Source organism: Miscanthus floridulus, chromosome 14 (assembly GCF_019320115.1).
Source record: "Miscanthus floridulus cultivar M001 chromosome 14, ASM1932011v1, whole genome shotgun sequence".
In the NCBI taxonomy this organism is placed as follows: Eukaryota; Viridiplantae; Streptophyta; class Magnoliopsida; order Poales; family Poaceae; genus Miscanthus; species Miscanthus floridulus.
In genome coordinates this window covers 84369202-84386054 of record NC_089593.1, presented here as the reverse complement: position 1 = coordinate 84386054, position 16853 = coordinate 84369202, and the positions used below count along the sequence as shown (strand labels likewise).

The following is a 16853-nucleotide window of genomic DNA, read 5'->3' as shown; positions in this document are numbered from 1 at the left end:
GAATTGTTGACGATGTTTGCATCCTCCTGACATTCAACGAATTCTACCCCCAAGTATTCTCCACATGCATTCTTGGAATTAAAGGCATCTTGAATAGCCTGACGATCTTTTTTGTAATTGGCTCGCTGTTCAAGCCAACTTAACAAGATGTCCATCTTGGTTGATAGTGCACACACCTCTTTTAGTACTTCTTTGTTGTTATTGCATGATTGAATATTGCATTGAGACCAGCCTTGATTAGAGGCTATCTTCTCCATAAGAGTTTTAGCTTTTCCAAGGGTGAGTGACATAAATGATCCTCTAGCACTTGTATCTAGTTGTTCGTGAGATTTCTAAGTTAATCTATGGTAAAAGCCTTGCATGAGCAACCAATCTTCCATCCCATGATGAGGATAATCTGAAATGTATTCTTGGACATGTTCCCATGCTTATAGAATGGTTTCTTTCTTCTGCTATTGGAAAATGGAAATCTTTCCTCTTAAGGCATTTGTCTTGCCTATAGGGAAGGACTTTTCTATAAAGGCCTTTGAAAACTTTGCCATGTGTTGATGTGATCTTTGTTGATGTAGAACCACTACTTTGCTCTTCCCACTAGTGAGAATGTAAATAGGTAGAGTAGTATGATGTCTTGAGAAACATCCTTGATGACAACTATGCTACTTATCTCTAGACAATTTTAAAGATGAGCACTAGCATCTTCATGTGCTTTTTCATTGAATGGGGTAGCTTGCAATATGTTGATGAGGCTTGGCTTCAGCACAAACTCGAGGTTGGTAGTTCTAAGTGTTGGCCCAGTGTGAATGTTCTCAGTGCTTAGAGTAGAGAACTCACACAGAGTCTTCTCAGCCATAGCTTAGAAACTGGTGTTAAGCTTACTCTTGATTTGGTTGATTCTGATTGATGGGGATTTTTGGTAAATCACAACTAGTCCTGCAATACTGTGGGGGTACGACCCTAGATACCCATAGCATACCACATGGGCTACACCCCCAGGGGCGGCCCAACCCAGACGAAGCCTTGCGGGGCATGACTCTAATGGGCGCCTCCTACAAGAGACCGAGAAGATATCCTGAAGATACTACGAGATCTATTAGGATACGTATGACCCAAGATTCATGTAATCTGTTATTACTTTCTAGTTATCTCTTAGATCTAACTGACTTGTAATCCTACCCCCCAGACTATATAAGGTGGGTAGGGACCTCCTCCAAACTCACACAATATCATATGATAGCTAATACAAACCAACAGACCACATGAGTAGGGTATTATGTCATACTGACGGCCTAAACCTGTCTAACTCGTGTGTCTCTATTGCCTTCTTGTTCTTGATCACACACTTCTTTGTCAATCAATCTACCTTCGTGGGATACCCCTCGGAGGACTACCGATGATATTCTATCGATAGTTGGCGTGCCAGGTAGGGGAGTGCGTGTTGTTTCCTTGTCGAACAAGATGGCTTTTTCCATAGGCTCTTCATCCCTCCTGTAGCCCGGCCAGATCTTCACAGTTAGATCGATCTCGTGGATCATCAATGCTGACGGAGTCGGAGAGCTCCTCGAGCCGGTGCAGATCAATTCTACGCCGATCACCCCCACACTTGCGACTGTAGATTCGACCTTGGAACCACCTCTGAGGTCGCCTTCATCAATGACTCACCGCCCACTTCCTCGCTGCCAGAGGAACTAGATCAACAATGACAATTTGATCGCATCCATCAATCAGGTTGGTTAGAAGCTCGCCAATTGCCTCTCCATCGCCGAATCGACTTTGGACACTCTTGTTCAGTGCTAACCACCCTCCGATCTAGATCTATCGAAGGCTGCTCAGGAAACTCCAGGGGTTACGGCCCTACCCTTTGGGTTCGACAACATCGCCGCCACCTACCAAGATGCGCTAAGGGGCAAATTCGCCGACCAGGTTGGAGACATCCATTCTCTCACTGACCAGATCGCTGACTAGCCTCCGCCGACTATCAACATGATGCACGTCGGTCAACGCCCTGAAACATCCCTCCAAACCATCTTGGAGGAAAATTCAGACTCTGAGTCCTAGGGCTCTATGGAGACTCTCACCGAAACCACCACCAAACTACTTCTTCCCCCTCCGTTCCATGGTGGTGCAATCTTCAATGTCAGTGTCGATAGTCACCCTCAGAATGGCAAAACCGAGGAGGAACGCGCCACTCGCAAGAACCAGAACGTCAACCGTGCAGCGCCTAGCAAACGAGATTGCCCTTGCGAGGGCTGAGCAGCAGCTTGACTCGCAAGGAAGACCACTCCAATGCAACCTTGATGATGAGTTAGTCTGTGTTGATGGCAACGACGTCTACAAGACCCCAAGCACCAACCTAGCTGTGGCAGCCAACGAGCTCGCTCGGCTCCCATAGACACCGGAGGTCGCCAAGGTCACCACAATGCTTAAAGCGGCACACTGTCAGGTCAATGAGATCCACCAGGATCAGAGACCTTCTTACTCCACAACCTCGATTCACTGATCAGTCGCCACAAGATCCGATCGCCGCCCAAGTCACATCACTGACCAGCACTGCGATGACAAGCAACCCCTCTAGGGCAGAGCTAGGGGCAACTACATTGAACATCACTGCCAACTTGATTAGGAGGTCAATCAAGACATCTGAGTGCACCTCAACAATCTTTGAGATGCACGAACACCACTTCGGTCGCCATGAAGGAGAAGTATGCCACCGCTAGGAGTAGGAGCAAGAGTACGGTAACCCAGACTCAGCTCTCAAGCCACTCATTACCGGCAATGCTGCAGACAACGACGCCGACAACCCCGAAGGGCCCCTAGCATTCACAAGGGCGCTCCAAACACTTTAGTGGCCCCATGGTTTTAAAATCACTAGGGTCGAGCCCTACAAAGGAAGGATGAACCCGACATAGTGGCTATAGGCTTACACCAGTGCTGTCCGCACTGTCAGAGGAGACACTAGTGTCATGGCAAACTATCTTCCTGTCATGCTCGCACCAACCATCATGAACCGGTTCACAAGTCTTGCCCCAGACTCCATCTAATCCTGGGAACAACTTAAAAAAGTCTTCACTAACAATTACATGGCTATGTGCACTCGGTCAGGCACCAAGCATGATCTGAACCACATCAACCAGAAGCCGTCTGAGCTCCTCCGTAGCTACATCCAATGCTTTTCCAAGATGATGAATTCTATTCCCAACATTACGGAAGCTGAGGTCATCACTGCCTTCATCTGAGGACTCCATCACCACGAGCTTCACTCCAAGTTCAACCACAAGCTACCTATAGGGATTGGCGAGATGATCATGACCACCAACCAGTATGCCAACACCGAGGAAGTCGAGGTGCGCTTCAATGAGGATGTGGGCACTCATCGTCCAACGACCGCCACTATGACGACCACCCTGATGACCGATGCCACAACGACCACCACTACGACGACCACAGTTACCATTGTGACAACAGCCATGATCGGCTAGAAGGACCCAAGTCTGGTCAAAATCGCTGCCGCCGGCTAGATCACATTGTCGCTGCCATCAATGAACCTCGTGCCAAGCATAACTACGATGAGTAGTACAAGAAGATCCTCAACGACCCGTGCCCTCTCCACAAGAATGCCAGGCACAAGATGAAGGACTACCTCAGCTTGGCTAAGGAGTTCTAAGACAAAAAGCTAGACGACGACACCAACGATAGAGCCGGAGGCCGCCGACCACCAAGGGGCAATAACAATGCCTTCCAAGACCACGACAAGGTGGTCGCCACCATCTTCGGGGCCTCGCCTCCACTGAGAGTAGAAGAGAATAGAAGCTCACCGCCCGGTGGGTGCTCGCCATCACTATGGAAGACACCACCACCAACCCCAACTATCACCCATGGTCTGAGGTCCCCATCACCTTCAGCAGGGCCGACTAGTGGGCGGATATCACCTACACAAGGCATTTGCCCCTCGTCCTCAACATAACCATCTAGAAGGTGCTTTTCAGAAAAGTGCTCATCGACGGTGGGAGTGCTCTAAATCTCCTCTTCACCGGAGCCCTAAAGGAGTTGGGCCTCGGGATAATAGATCTCACACCCTCATACTCCTCTTGGGGTGTGGTACTTGGCAAGGCATCCAAACCACTTGGAGAGATCACCCTACCAGTACAGCTCGGCACGGCAAGCAACTACCACGTTGAGCACATCAACTTCTACATCGCTGACTTCAACACCACCTACCATGCCATACTTGGTCGGCTAGCTCTGGCCAAGTTCATAGCTATACCACACTATGCTTATCTAGTGCTGAAGATGACTTAGCCTACTAGAGTCCTGGCCCTGTGGGCCAACCTCTCCATCGTCTATGCCTATGAGACTGAGAGTCAAGCCACCGACCTCTCCATCCAGATGGCCAGTGTGGTCACTGATGCCAAGACGGTGCCTGACGATGACCTGAAGATCCCATTGCTGGAGCCTCCTCGTGCCTTCGCCAAGTCCAAGGAAACCAAGGAGGTCGGCCTTGGCCTCGACGACCCTCCAAGACCACGAAGATTGGGGCTCACCTTGACCCCAAATAGGAAAGCGTGCTCATCTCCTTCCTATGTGCCAACGCCGACGTGTTTGCTTGGAAACCTGCAGACATGCCAGGGGTACCGTGGGAGAAGATCGAGCACTCCTTGAATGTCTCGCCGACCGCCAAACTGATCAAGCAGAAACTCCACCGATTCATGCCAGACAAGAAGGAGGCTATTAGGGTAGAAATAAAATGGCTCCTAGCTACCAGATTCATAAAAGAAGTGTATCATCCTGAGTGGTTAGCAAACCCTATTCTCATTCAAAAAAAGAATAAAGAATGGAGAATGTGTGTTGATTACACTGATCTTAACAAATACTGCCCTAAAGACCCTTTGACCTGCCTTGTATAGATGATGTTGTAGACTCCACTGCTGGCTACAAACTGCTTTCCTTCCTCGATTATTACTTTGGCTATCACTAGATCTCCCTCAAGGAAGAAGACTAGATCAAGACATTGTTCATCACGCCTTTTGGGGCATACTGCTACACCACCATGTCCTTTGGACTCAAGAATGTCGAGGCGACTTATCAAAGGGTCATCTAGATGTGCCTCGATCAATAGATCGGCCGCAACATCAGAGCTTACATCGATGATGTGGTTGTCAAGTCCAAGACCATCGATGATCTTATCGCCGACCTCAAAGAAACCTTTGCCAACTTGAAAAGGTACCGATGGAAGCTGAGCCCTTCAAAGTGCATCTTTGGAGTTCCATCTGGTATACTGCTGGGCTACACCATCAGCGCACGTGGCATCGAGCCCAACCCCTACAAGGTCTCCACCATCACCAACATGAAACGCCCAACATGCGTCAAGGATATACAGAAACTTATAGGCTGCATGGCTGCTTTAAGCTGCTTCATATCGCGCCTCGACGAAAAGGGACTACCTTTCTTCAAACTCCTCAAGGCCTCTAAGCACTTTTCCTAGTTGAAGGAGGCAGACATAGCTTTCAAGCAGCTCAAGTTGTTCCTAACAAAGCCTCCGATCATGATGGCGCCATGGCCAGACGAAACTCTCCTGATCCACATCGCTGCTACTTCTCATGTCGTCAGCACTAACATTGTAGTCGAACGCGAGGAGGTCGAGCACGCCTATAAGGTGCAATGTCCGGTATACTTCATCAGCGAGGTTCTTAACAAGCCCAAGACTCGTTATCCTCAGGTCCAAAAGCTGTTATACGCCATCCTGATTACGTCGTGCAAGCTCCGCCACTACTTCGAGTATTACAAGATCGCCGTGGTCACCGAGTTCCCTCTGGGGGACATTCTCTACAATAAAGAGGCCAATGCCACATCATCAATTGGGCAGTTGAGCTTGGCACTTACTCCATCGAATTTAGAAGCAGGCCTACCATCAAGTCTTAGGCGCTCGCTGACTTCGTTGCTGAGTGGATCGAGATCCAAGAGCCCATCGCCGCCACTTGCCTCGAGTACTAGGTGATGTACTTTGATGGTGCTCTCAATATCAACGGTGCTGGTGTGGGCATTCTATTATTTACACTGACCAAGGGTAAGCTCCGATTCGTTCTCCAAATACACTTTTTGGCCTCCAACAACGCCGCCAAATATGAAGCATGTCTCCATGGACTCCATATATCCATTGAGCTCGGCATCAAACGCCTCATGGTATATGGGGACTCCGCGCTGGTCATCAACAAGCTCAACAAAGACTGGTCCTGCTCTAGTGAGAAGATGGATGCATACTGCACCAAAATAAGGAAGCTTGAAGGGAAGTTCTACGGTATCGAGTATCACCACGTGGTACGAGATCAAAATCAGTTCACCAACCACCTATCCAAGTTAGGCTCCTCTCGCGCCGCGATTCTGCTGAGGGTCTTCATTCAAGATCTCTTGGCTCCATCCATCAAGGAAGAGAAAGAAGTTCGGGAAATTCCCCCAACCGAGCAGTTGGTACTTATGGTACCTTCGCCGGCCACCGATTGGAGGGAATAGTTCATCAAGTACCTCACTAGTGTCGAAGCACCCACCGACAAGACTAAAACTGAACACCTAATCCATCAAAGCAAGCATTACGTGTTGGTGGATGACAACTTGATGAGGAAAAGTGCCAAGGAAGGGATACTACAGAAATGCATCACCCAAGAAGAGGGAGTGAAGCTACTTCTTGAAATTCACTCTGGTTCTGGTGGCAACCAGGTGGCCTAGAGAGACCTGGTCAGCAAAGCTTTCTGAGCTAGTTTTTACTGGCCTACGACCATCTCCGATGCAGAAGACCTCATCCAACGTTATGAAGGATGCTAATTTTTTGCCAAGCAAATACACATGCTGGCACAAGAGCTGCAGACCATCCCAGCTTTCTGACCCTTCGCATGCTAGGGACTGGATATGATTGGGCCTTTCAAGCCAGCGCTAGGTGGTTTCCAGTATGTGTATGTCGCTGTCGACAAGTTCTCCAAGTGGATCGAGTATAAACCGCTCGTCTTGGCTACTACAAAGAAAGCAGCCGAGCTCTTCGAAAATATCATCCATAGATTTGGTCTCCCAAATAGCATTATCACCGACCTCAGAACTACATTTACTGGCCATCACTTTTGGGATTTCTATGAAGACCGATGCATCTTCATCAAATACGTCTCCAATGCCCATCCTAGAGCCAACGGCCAGGTCGAATGGGCGAACGGCATGATCCTTGATGCCCTCAAAAAGAGGCTATATCAGAAAGAAGAAAAGCATCCGGGTAGATGGCTCAAAGAGCTACCAGCCATGGTCTGGGGACTGCGCACTCAAGCTAGTCGCAGCACTGGTGTGTCTCCATATTTCTTGGTCTATGGCTCAGAAGCCATACTACCAGCGGATATTGCCTTCCGAGCACCTAGGGTGGAAAATTATGATGAAGAGCAAGCCACAACTATTCGGACAGAGGATGTCGATAGGGCTGAGGAGGAACACCTAATCACCTACGTCCGCATAGCCAAATGTCTAGAAGGCTTGTGGAGGTACTACAACAACAACATCAAAGGTCATTCATTTGCTGTCGGCAACCTCGTTCTCCGCAAAAAACAAAAACCGAAGGGATGCACAAGCTCTCCCCCCTAGAAAGGGCCTTACATCGTCAAAGAGGTTACTCGACCAGGGTCTTATCGCCTATGTGACTTAGACGGAATCGATGTCCCCACTTCATGGCACATCGAGCACCTTATATGTTTCTATCCTTGAAATGCTCCAGATATGTAATCTCCACTTCATGATGAATAAAGTTTTTGTCTCCATTATTTCTCCATTATGGTTTAATCTCCACTTATAGTCGCCGAGCTTTCAGCTACTCCATAACGAACTCCAATATGAAATTGCCATAACATCACCGAACATGTTTCTCCAAATCTCCAATATTTTTGCCGAACAGGATTCTCCAAATCGCTGAATAGGTTTCTCCAAATCGTAGAACACGTTTCTCCAAATCCCCAATGTTTTCACCGAACAGGTTTCTCCAAATCACTGAACACGTTTCTCCAAATCTCCAACGTATTTCGCCGAGCAGTTTTCTCCAACTCACCAACCATGTTTCTCCATATCTCCAAAACATTGCGCCGAACACCGAGCATCCCATGTTCTGTTCTGTTCTCTAGGGAGAAGACCCAGTCTCTGATTTCTCCCTACACGTGCTACAGGCTCCACGCTCTACATTATGGGTGGTCAGCTGCGGTTCCTTAGTGATGCCTGTTCCTCCTATACATGCATAGGCTCCGTGCTCGATGTTATGGACTATGGGCTAGCCAAGGGCAAGAGTTCAGTAAAGAACTAACTGCTTGGATGCCACTTATACTACATTTATCTCCAAGTTATTTTGCCAACCGCCGAGCAGCACATGTTCTGCTATGTTCTCTATGGAGAAGACCCAGTCTCCGATCTCTCCCTACACGTGCTATGGGCTCCGCGCTCTGCATTATGGGTGGTTGGTTGTGGTTCCTTGGTAACACCTATTCCTCCTACACGTGCATGGGCTCCATGCTCGATGTTATGGACTATGGGCTAGCTAAGGCCAAAGAGTTCAGTAATGAACTAACTGTTCGGATGCTACTTATACTATGTATAATTGTGTTAGGGTTATTACTACAGCGATTTTTTCACCACAAATATCAGCAAGCCGTATAAACATGCACTTTATAACATTTATACAAATACATAAATGTTTTTATGCGCTATAGCGTGCTCCAACTACCCTCTCCAGGTGTTATAGATAATACTCTCCGAGCAGATCACTGAGCTCCGCCATCACCGTCTATCTCACCGAACAAGTCTATGTCATCGGCCAGCTTCTTCGTCGTGTCCTCCACCTCATCCTCCAGCTGCTGGTGCTCCGCCTCGCCCATCCCTTCGGCGAATCTGGACCCTATTGCCTAAAGGTCAATGGATTGATAGTGGGATCGAACCACCACAAGGGCATGAGTAATGGCAGAAACAACAGCGTCGTGGTTGAAGCTCTTGAAGCTCTCCCACACCGCCTTGCACCTCTAGACGATAGTGTCTGAACACAATGGCCTACCATTGGGCTGAGGAGCCACCTCCAGGTTGATGCAGTCGAGCACCAGTTTAACTTCGGCGACTACGGTGTTGAACTTCTCCCGTTGGGTCCTGGCCTCCTGCACTAGCACATCAAACTATGCCTTGACCCTTCGACGTTAGTCTTCTAGCATTACAAGGTTTCATCAAGTAAGGAAACTATGTTAGCAGTAACTCTAACCAGGAAGTACTCACCATTCAGCTCCTCGGCCAGTTTGTCTGCTCGCCCTGTCTCTTTCGTCTCCTCCTCTCGGAGTTGTTTGACGGCTTGGCACAGTTGACCGTGCTCTGCATCTTGCTCTACAAGCACAATAGCTATCACCAAAGATATAGCTATTCAGCAATACAAAGCACATTCATCGATATACCATACCTGCTTTCTGCTCGGATATGCTTTTGAGCTGCTCGGACTTCTGCTCCAGTTGCATGGAAGCACTCACTAGCTACTCGGACTAGCCATGCAACTGCCTGGACATAGTCGCCAGCTGCTCGGATAGGATGCCCTTCTAGTACTCCAGGTCCCACGCATTGGAATTAGCAAGGTCTCGCTCACGCTGGGCCCTCAGGATATTTTTCTCCATAAGGTTCATCACCTCCTTGAGTTTTTCATTTTCCTCGGTGAGTGGCTCCATCCTTTTGATCAGCTGGTGGCACTGCTCAGCAGTCTGAGTTGTCCCCTACAAGCACAAAATGACATTGACAAACTCCGATCTCCAACGTCAAAGACAAGGATTCCAGATGCAGTACTAACCTCGATTTGCCTCATCACTCTGGCAAGGGCGAACTTCAGTCTCCTCATCTACCTAGAGGTGTCCTCCTCCTCGACAACCACCACCTCATCGCCACATCTGTGGAGGATTCGGATGGCCAGGGGTCAAGACTCCTCATGTTCAATCTCTTCCACCTCATCCTCCTCCGCCATGGCTGGAAGCACCACCAGGGCTTCTATGGCCAGACAGCGGGTCCGACCATGCTCTGTGATGCCTCGGGTGGCGCCGTCTGCTCCTCAAGCATGACCGGCTTCACCGCCCCTAACTCAGGTGCGGCATCGGCATCGCCCTCATTCACCACTGAAGACCCAGCGGCTTCCACCGTTGCCCTAAGCCTCGTCACCGACCCGTCCGCCATCGGCGCCAACTGTTCACCGCCACCAGGTTCACCAGTAGTGACAGTTCACTCCTTCGTAGACCGCCGAGCACCCGGGGACTCTAGAATGGGATCTACCACCACCTCCTCTGTTTTAGGACTAGCCTTTGGTTGCTCGATAGTCGGATCCTCCACACGCCTCGCACTGCATCAAATTAGCTTGTCAGTCATCAAAGAAAAAAATATAATAAACGATGGAAAAGTAACCCTAAGGCAAGGATACTTATGGTTTGGTCTACTAGTACAATTTCTTTAACTGGCGCTACCTACCCAAGCCCCCAGCCGTGGCCATAGGGTCGATGCCTGTGTCTTGGGGTGGAGGTCCCACGGTCTCTACCGCCAGCCTTTCCTCCATCCGCCGCTCCGGGTCTCCCCTCGCCTGCTGCTCGGGGACTTCCTCTGCCCACCGCTCTGGGGCTCCATTTGCCTGCTGCTTGAGGACTCCCATCGCCTGTTGTTCAAGAACTTCCTCCCCTCCCATCAATTGTTCCTCCACGTGCATGTTGCGTGGAGGTGCCTTCGCACTCGGTGGAGGAGCAACCGGAACTTCATCGTCATCCAACCACTCGAACACCACGGTCCTTCGCGTTCGAGTGGTCTCGTCACCATCAAGCGAGATGCCACCTAGTTTAAGGGGTGCGACATCCATCGTCTTTCTCTTTTTTCTAGGGTGGCTCGTCTGCTGCTGCCCTCTTCCCTAGGACTTTTTCTGACATCGGGGATGGACTCTCCAAAGAGATGCTGACGGATCCTTCCTTAGACTATGTCGGTGGCCAAACATCTACTCCCCATGGCCAATCGCCCCTCGGCATGCCCGAGAAGTACACCGCTCTTTCCTGTGAATTGATCTTCGCATAAGTGAATCAGTCCACTGCTCGGCAACTAAAGAAAATAAAAAAGCATCTAGAACACACAACTGAGATATTTACCTGAGGAGGCAGATTCTTGTAGTTAAAGGGCCTTGTATTCCCTGACATGCTGAATGAGGCAAACGGAGCGAATAACTCTGCAGCTCGCTCTTGCACTATGTCCCTCGACAACATCTCTGGCCTCTCCCAGGTACCATCGGTCCCCCCCTTGAACTCAAAGGTGGGGTGGGCCCTCTATTTATAGGGTTGCATGCGGCGCACTATGAAGCTCGCCGCACCAATCCACCGTTGGTCTTCACATGCCTAATTAAGCCAAGGAGCTCCTTCACTTGCTCCATATTAGCACTGCTTGGCATCTCCGACTAGCTCTTCTAGCCTTCTAGGACATGGTCGGCATTGTAGCCGACAACAGGGTGGATCTACTTCATATAAAATCTCCTACTGTTGCACCCCTTCAGTGACATGTTTAGCGGCACAGTAAGATACTTGCCCACCATTCCATCGCGTAGCTGAAGGTACACTCCGCCGACCACCTTGGAACCACCGCCACCTCTCTTCTTTAGCCAAAACAGGTGGCGGAATAGGTTGAAGTGGGGAAGGATAACGAGATATGCCTCATAGAAATGGATGAAGGTTGAGATATGCAAAATGGTATTTGGGTGGAGATTGCACAGACTAACCACCCAGAACTCCAACAAACCCCTCAGAAAAGGATGAATAGGAAATCCCATTTCTTGCCAAAAGTAATCCTCAAACACCACTGCTTCATCAGTGTGGGACATTGGGAAGGGCTCATCGAGGACTGGCCTCCATCTGGCGGTGACATGGTTAGGAAGAACTCCCGCCTCCACCAATCTGTTGAGCTCCACCTCTCCCGTGTGTGACGGCACCCACTCTTCATCACGCCTGACTTCGGCACTCGCTGTTTTGGGGCTCGTCTTCTTTGGCATCATAGCTCCCTTCTTTGGTGCCATCTCTTAGATCTGGTTAGGGATGCATGGCGGAAGCAAATATGGATGTGAATCTAGAAGAGTGAGGGCTGAGGAGGAAGACAAAATGGCAAAGTGGCAAAGGTGGGAGCACGGGGTGCGGCGGTGTAGTTATAAAGAAGTTCCCCCACCTTTTCACATTCGAGGGTTTTTGGGAAACCATTCCCACGATTGGCGCTTCTCCGAATTCTCCACAATAGCAAGCTGGGTTGTTACCTAGGCTTAAGTGTAACCGCGACCCATATCGCCTGTTTATCTCTGCAATTTGCTATGGCTTGCCAAATATTAGCTGACTTCTCTGCCAACCGTTACGTCTCAGTAATTTCTACTATACAGCCATTACTCCAGTATTTTCTCCATGATTCTGTTTTTTCTAGGATTTCCTCTTGTGGCTCAGGGATTGTGTCAGCATTACGTCTTAGTTCCTCACCGCATTTGGGATTTTTCTTCAGTTGTTTGCTATTTCTGACCCTGGTACCACGTTACCATGTCACCTACTATCAGGCTCGGGGACTAAGTGGGCACACTTCACCTTGCGGTGAATGTGCTTGTTCTCATCTTGGGGCTATGCCTAGGGACTGGCCGCCTGCTTGGCTAGTTTTTTACTATTCTTCTACTCTAGACCTTGGCACCACATGATTACGTCATCTACTGTTAGGCTCAGGGACTAAGTGGGCACACTTCACCTCACGGTGAATGTGTTTGCTTTATTTTGGAGGACTCCATGCCTCTTGAAGCTGAAGAAGATTATCTCCCTTTCTCGTGGTTGGACTCTAAGTTGGCACACTTGGTCCACTACGAAGAAATTTTTGTTTCTAAACTTGAGCTCCTTACACCCTTATGGCAAGCCATACTTGAGTTACACTACTCCGCAACGGTTCATGCTGCTCCGCAACATCTCACAACTACTCAGCAACTCATCATGGTGGTCGAACCATAAGTTTGACTGCTCGGCTTCATTCGCACCTGCTCGGACAAGCTCAAGATGACATTGCACAATGGGTACAAGGCGCTTGGGGACTAGCTGTGGGGGGTACGACGCCAGATACCATGGTAGACCACATGGGCTGTGCCCCTAGGGGTAGCCCAGCCTACAAGATGAAGCCTTATGGGGCACAACTCTGCTCAGTGCCTCCTGCAAGACACCAGGAAGATATCTTGAAGATACTACGAGATCTATTAGGATACGTATGATCCCAAGATTCATGTAATATGTTATTACTTTCCGGTTATCTCTCAGATCTAACCAACTTATAACCCTGCTCCTCGGACTATATTAGGCGGGCATGGACCCCCTCCAAACTCACACAATATCATATGATAGCTAATACAAACCAATAGACCACAGGAGTAGGATATTATGTCATACTGATGGCCTAAACCTATCTAACTCGTGTGTCTCTGTTGCCTTCTTGTTCTTGATCACACGCTTCTCTGCCGATCAATCTACCTTCGTGGGATACCCCTTGGAGGACTGCCGATGATATTCTATCAACAAATACCTTGTATAAGATATGGACAAAGATAAACAAGGGTAAGCCTACTAAAGCAGAGGTTATGATTTTATCAATTCTCTTAGCCATGTGCCCCTCCCCGGCAATGGCGCTAGAAATACTTGTTGACATTTCTTAGCATCACTCTTTACTAAGTTGTCATCCCTAACATGATGGCAGAAATGTGTTGTTGGTAATTCTAAATGACACTTGAAAACTTAGAAAAAAATTATATATATATATATATATATATATATATATATATATATATATATATATATATATATATATATTAAAGTATCCACAGGCGCACAGATAATATACCATTGTAGCATTTCACCCGGGAGTATACCAGGTATCGTTATTTATATTTTATCCACTAGGAGGAGCTATGGAGTTGTGTTGGCATAGAGATATTGACAAATATATATACTTATGATAAAACTACTCTCATGCTATGGTAGGGGTAAGTCAAATGATAAATAAATAATAAGTGTAAGGTAATAATGGTATTCCAGAGATAGAAATAGAGACTCATAAAATGTAGTACGGCTAAGTAGGAGATTCATTAATAGCAATAGATTCCTAAGTCATTCCTTATTTACTAAGTTTTTTGTACACCCAAGTATATACACTCTCATCTATAGTATAACTAACTTTGGATCTATGCATAAGGAACATTACTAAGGAAGATCAAGAATAGAGCTTCTCTCCCTTTGCAACCGCAATCTACTTGCTCTACAAATGGGGAGTGGACTACAAAGGACTCAACGGGAGTGTCACATACACGATCTACCACATGACCTAGAGTGTAGAATGCATGCATAGGCAGACAATATGTAAGCACCATGCTTACGTAATGTCAACCACTTAACTCACTCGAGTACAGAGCTAAGAGCTTTGCGAACATAAGCATAAATTCATCATCAATCATGACTATATCAAGCATATAACTAGAGCAAACTAGGAACATAATAAATAGCAACATAATATTGAAGTAGCACAAAGTCATAAATATAGAGATACAATGGCTATACTAGTCTCTAGACGGTAGATCCAAAATCCTGAGCAATAGCCCACACTCTACTTGAACCTTGCTAGCTAGCCTATACTAGAAACTTGAAGAATTGGAGCTCTATTCTCTTCTCTCTAGAAACCCTAATTTCTGGTCTAATCTTGACTTATGGTAGCGTGCTCTAGAGGGGGGCAGTGGCTGGTTATATAGGCCGGAGCATCCATCGTGAGCCCTTGGATCAAACTAACTTAAAGGATGGCGTACATGCAATCTAGGAGGCGGTGGAGAACCGACATTTGAAGGAGGGGCTGAGATATGGGCCCAGGGGGTCGGGCACCTTACAAGTGGGGCCGACCAGCCCCACATGTCAACACCTTGGCCTCTACTTTGGTGTGGTGTCTTCCCAAGGCCTCTAGAACCTTGTTGAGTAGTTTTTGCCGTGGATAAGCACGATTTCATTTGACATTTTGCTCCCCCTTGATGGTTTTCTGAAATAACCCTACTGAAAACACAGATTCACCAAAACTCATGGGAATTATCAGTTTAAAGCCCTAAGTCTATGTTGGTGATCATTTTCATGGATTATTTCAAGTTATATTGAAGATTATAACAAATGATAACTACCATCAACAATGCAGTAGCTTGAACCATCGTAATTAATGTGGGATTAAACTCAAAGTTAGTGTCCCTATTGATAACATTAGTTCCGGTGGCTACATTAGCAGCCAAGGGTGCAGAAAAAATCATGACTGGACTTATCACCCATGATTGTGTAGTAGGGTAGTGATAGGATATGAGGAAAAAAGGATAAACTAACTAGGATAACTAACAAGAACCTAACTAACAAATTCAGTCTTATAAATTCGATGCTAGTTGCCTTCCCCAGCAATGGCACCAGGAATACTTGTTGATATTTCTTAATGACTATTGGAGGATTCCCCAAGAGCACAGAACTATCGCGTTGCATTTCGCTCGGTGAGTACCGAGTGTCAAATTTATAATTTATACCATAGGAAGGTGGAAGGCTAGAATTTATAAGTGGACTAGGATTTGCTAGAGGAAGGCTTGAGTTGATCCTAGGTAGGTGAATGATAGTGAAGGATGAGTGTGAACTACCTAAACTAACTACTAAATACAAGCTAACCTGAGATAGCTAGGTGGGAGAGCGAGCGATATATCTTTCTAGTAACTAAGGGTAAACAAATAACTAGGAGAAATCTGATAGTACTTCGGGGCACAGCCCACCTACCAACTAGGAGAGTTAAATAGACAAGGTCTACCATGAGCCCTACGATTTAATAACAAGTCCTGTCATCGTGGAATACAGAGGATTGACAAAGTTGTCACCACTTGCCACTTCCATAATCTATCCGGAGGTCTAGCCGTATCCATAGGTAATCTATAGCCTACGCACCATGCTTAATCTACAGGCTTACTACTTTGATCTGAGCTCCGATGAAATGAGATCAAAGCACCCTAACCAGATGGTGGAACCAGTACTAACGAAAGACTACGAATGATAAGATAACCTATGCTACTAATGCCAAACAACAAGCACCTAAGCTCGCTAATGATGAACACTAATGACTAAGTACTTAAAGTAAAGCAAGCAATACTAGAATAAAGTATTGAAATAAATAATGAATAAAGTAATGCAGAAATGAAAGAATTACAAAGGAACTATAATAGACCCAGAAGACTCTTCCGGGCTCTGAGAAGCTTCGCTCTTGCTCTACTCCACTACTACACTACTACTCTAACTAATGCTAAGCTAGAAAGCTTTGAAATGAATGGGGCACTTCTCCACCTAGCTCCACACCCACTATTTATAGTGTATAGTGAGGGGAGGGGTATTTGTAGGCAGTGCAAGGTTGGTGGAGAACCTAGGGCACCGAGTGGTTGTAGTAGGGCATCGGTCGGCCCTTGGATGCACCGCCTTAGCATCCAAGGGTGCTGGTTGCTCCTCCAAGGCGGTTGTGAAGACAGCACGTGGTGAAACTCGGACAGTAGGTTGGTTGGTAAGTCGGTTGGAGGCTCCCAAGTGTATGACAATGGGCCCATGAATCCGTCGGCATCAAATTTGGTCTGTTGATAAAACCAACTTGAATGGAAGCTTGTGATTGGCTTAGGAGCAGCTCCCACAGATCGGTGACATGGTAGGTGCCAAGGTGGCACCGAGCGGCGCCCATGTGGGGCCAGCTAGCGCTGGCCAGTGGGCCTAGGGCCACCTGCCATGTCCACTTTCTCCATATGTCCATGTATGTCACCA

General features: G+C 47.5%; 1 non-coding gene across 1 annotated transcript; it reads left to right on the top strand.

Moving 5' to 3' along the window:
- The first annotated feature begins 378 nt into the window (after positions 1 to 378).
- LOC136506212 (small nucleolar RNA R71) lies at positions 379 to 485 on the top strand. Its single transcript, XR_010771435.1, has one exon. It is a non-coding gene; the product is annotated as a small nucleolar RNA R71 (small nucleolar RNA).
- The last annotated feature ends 16368 nt before the right edge of the window (positions 486 to 16853 follow it).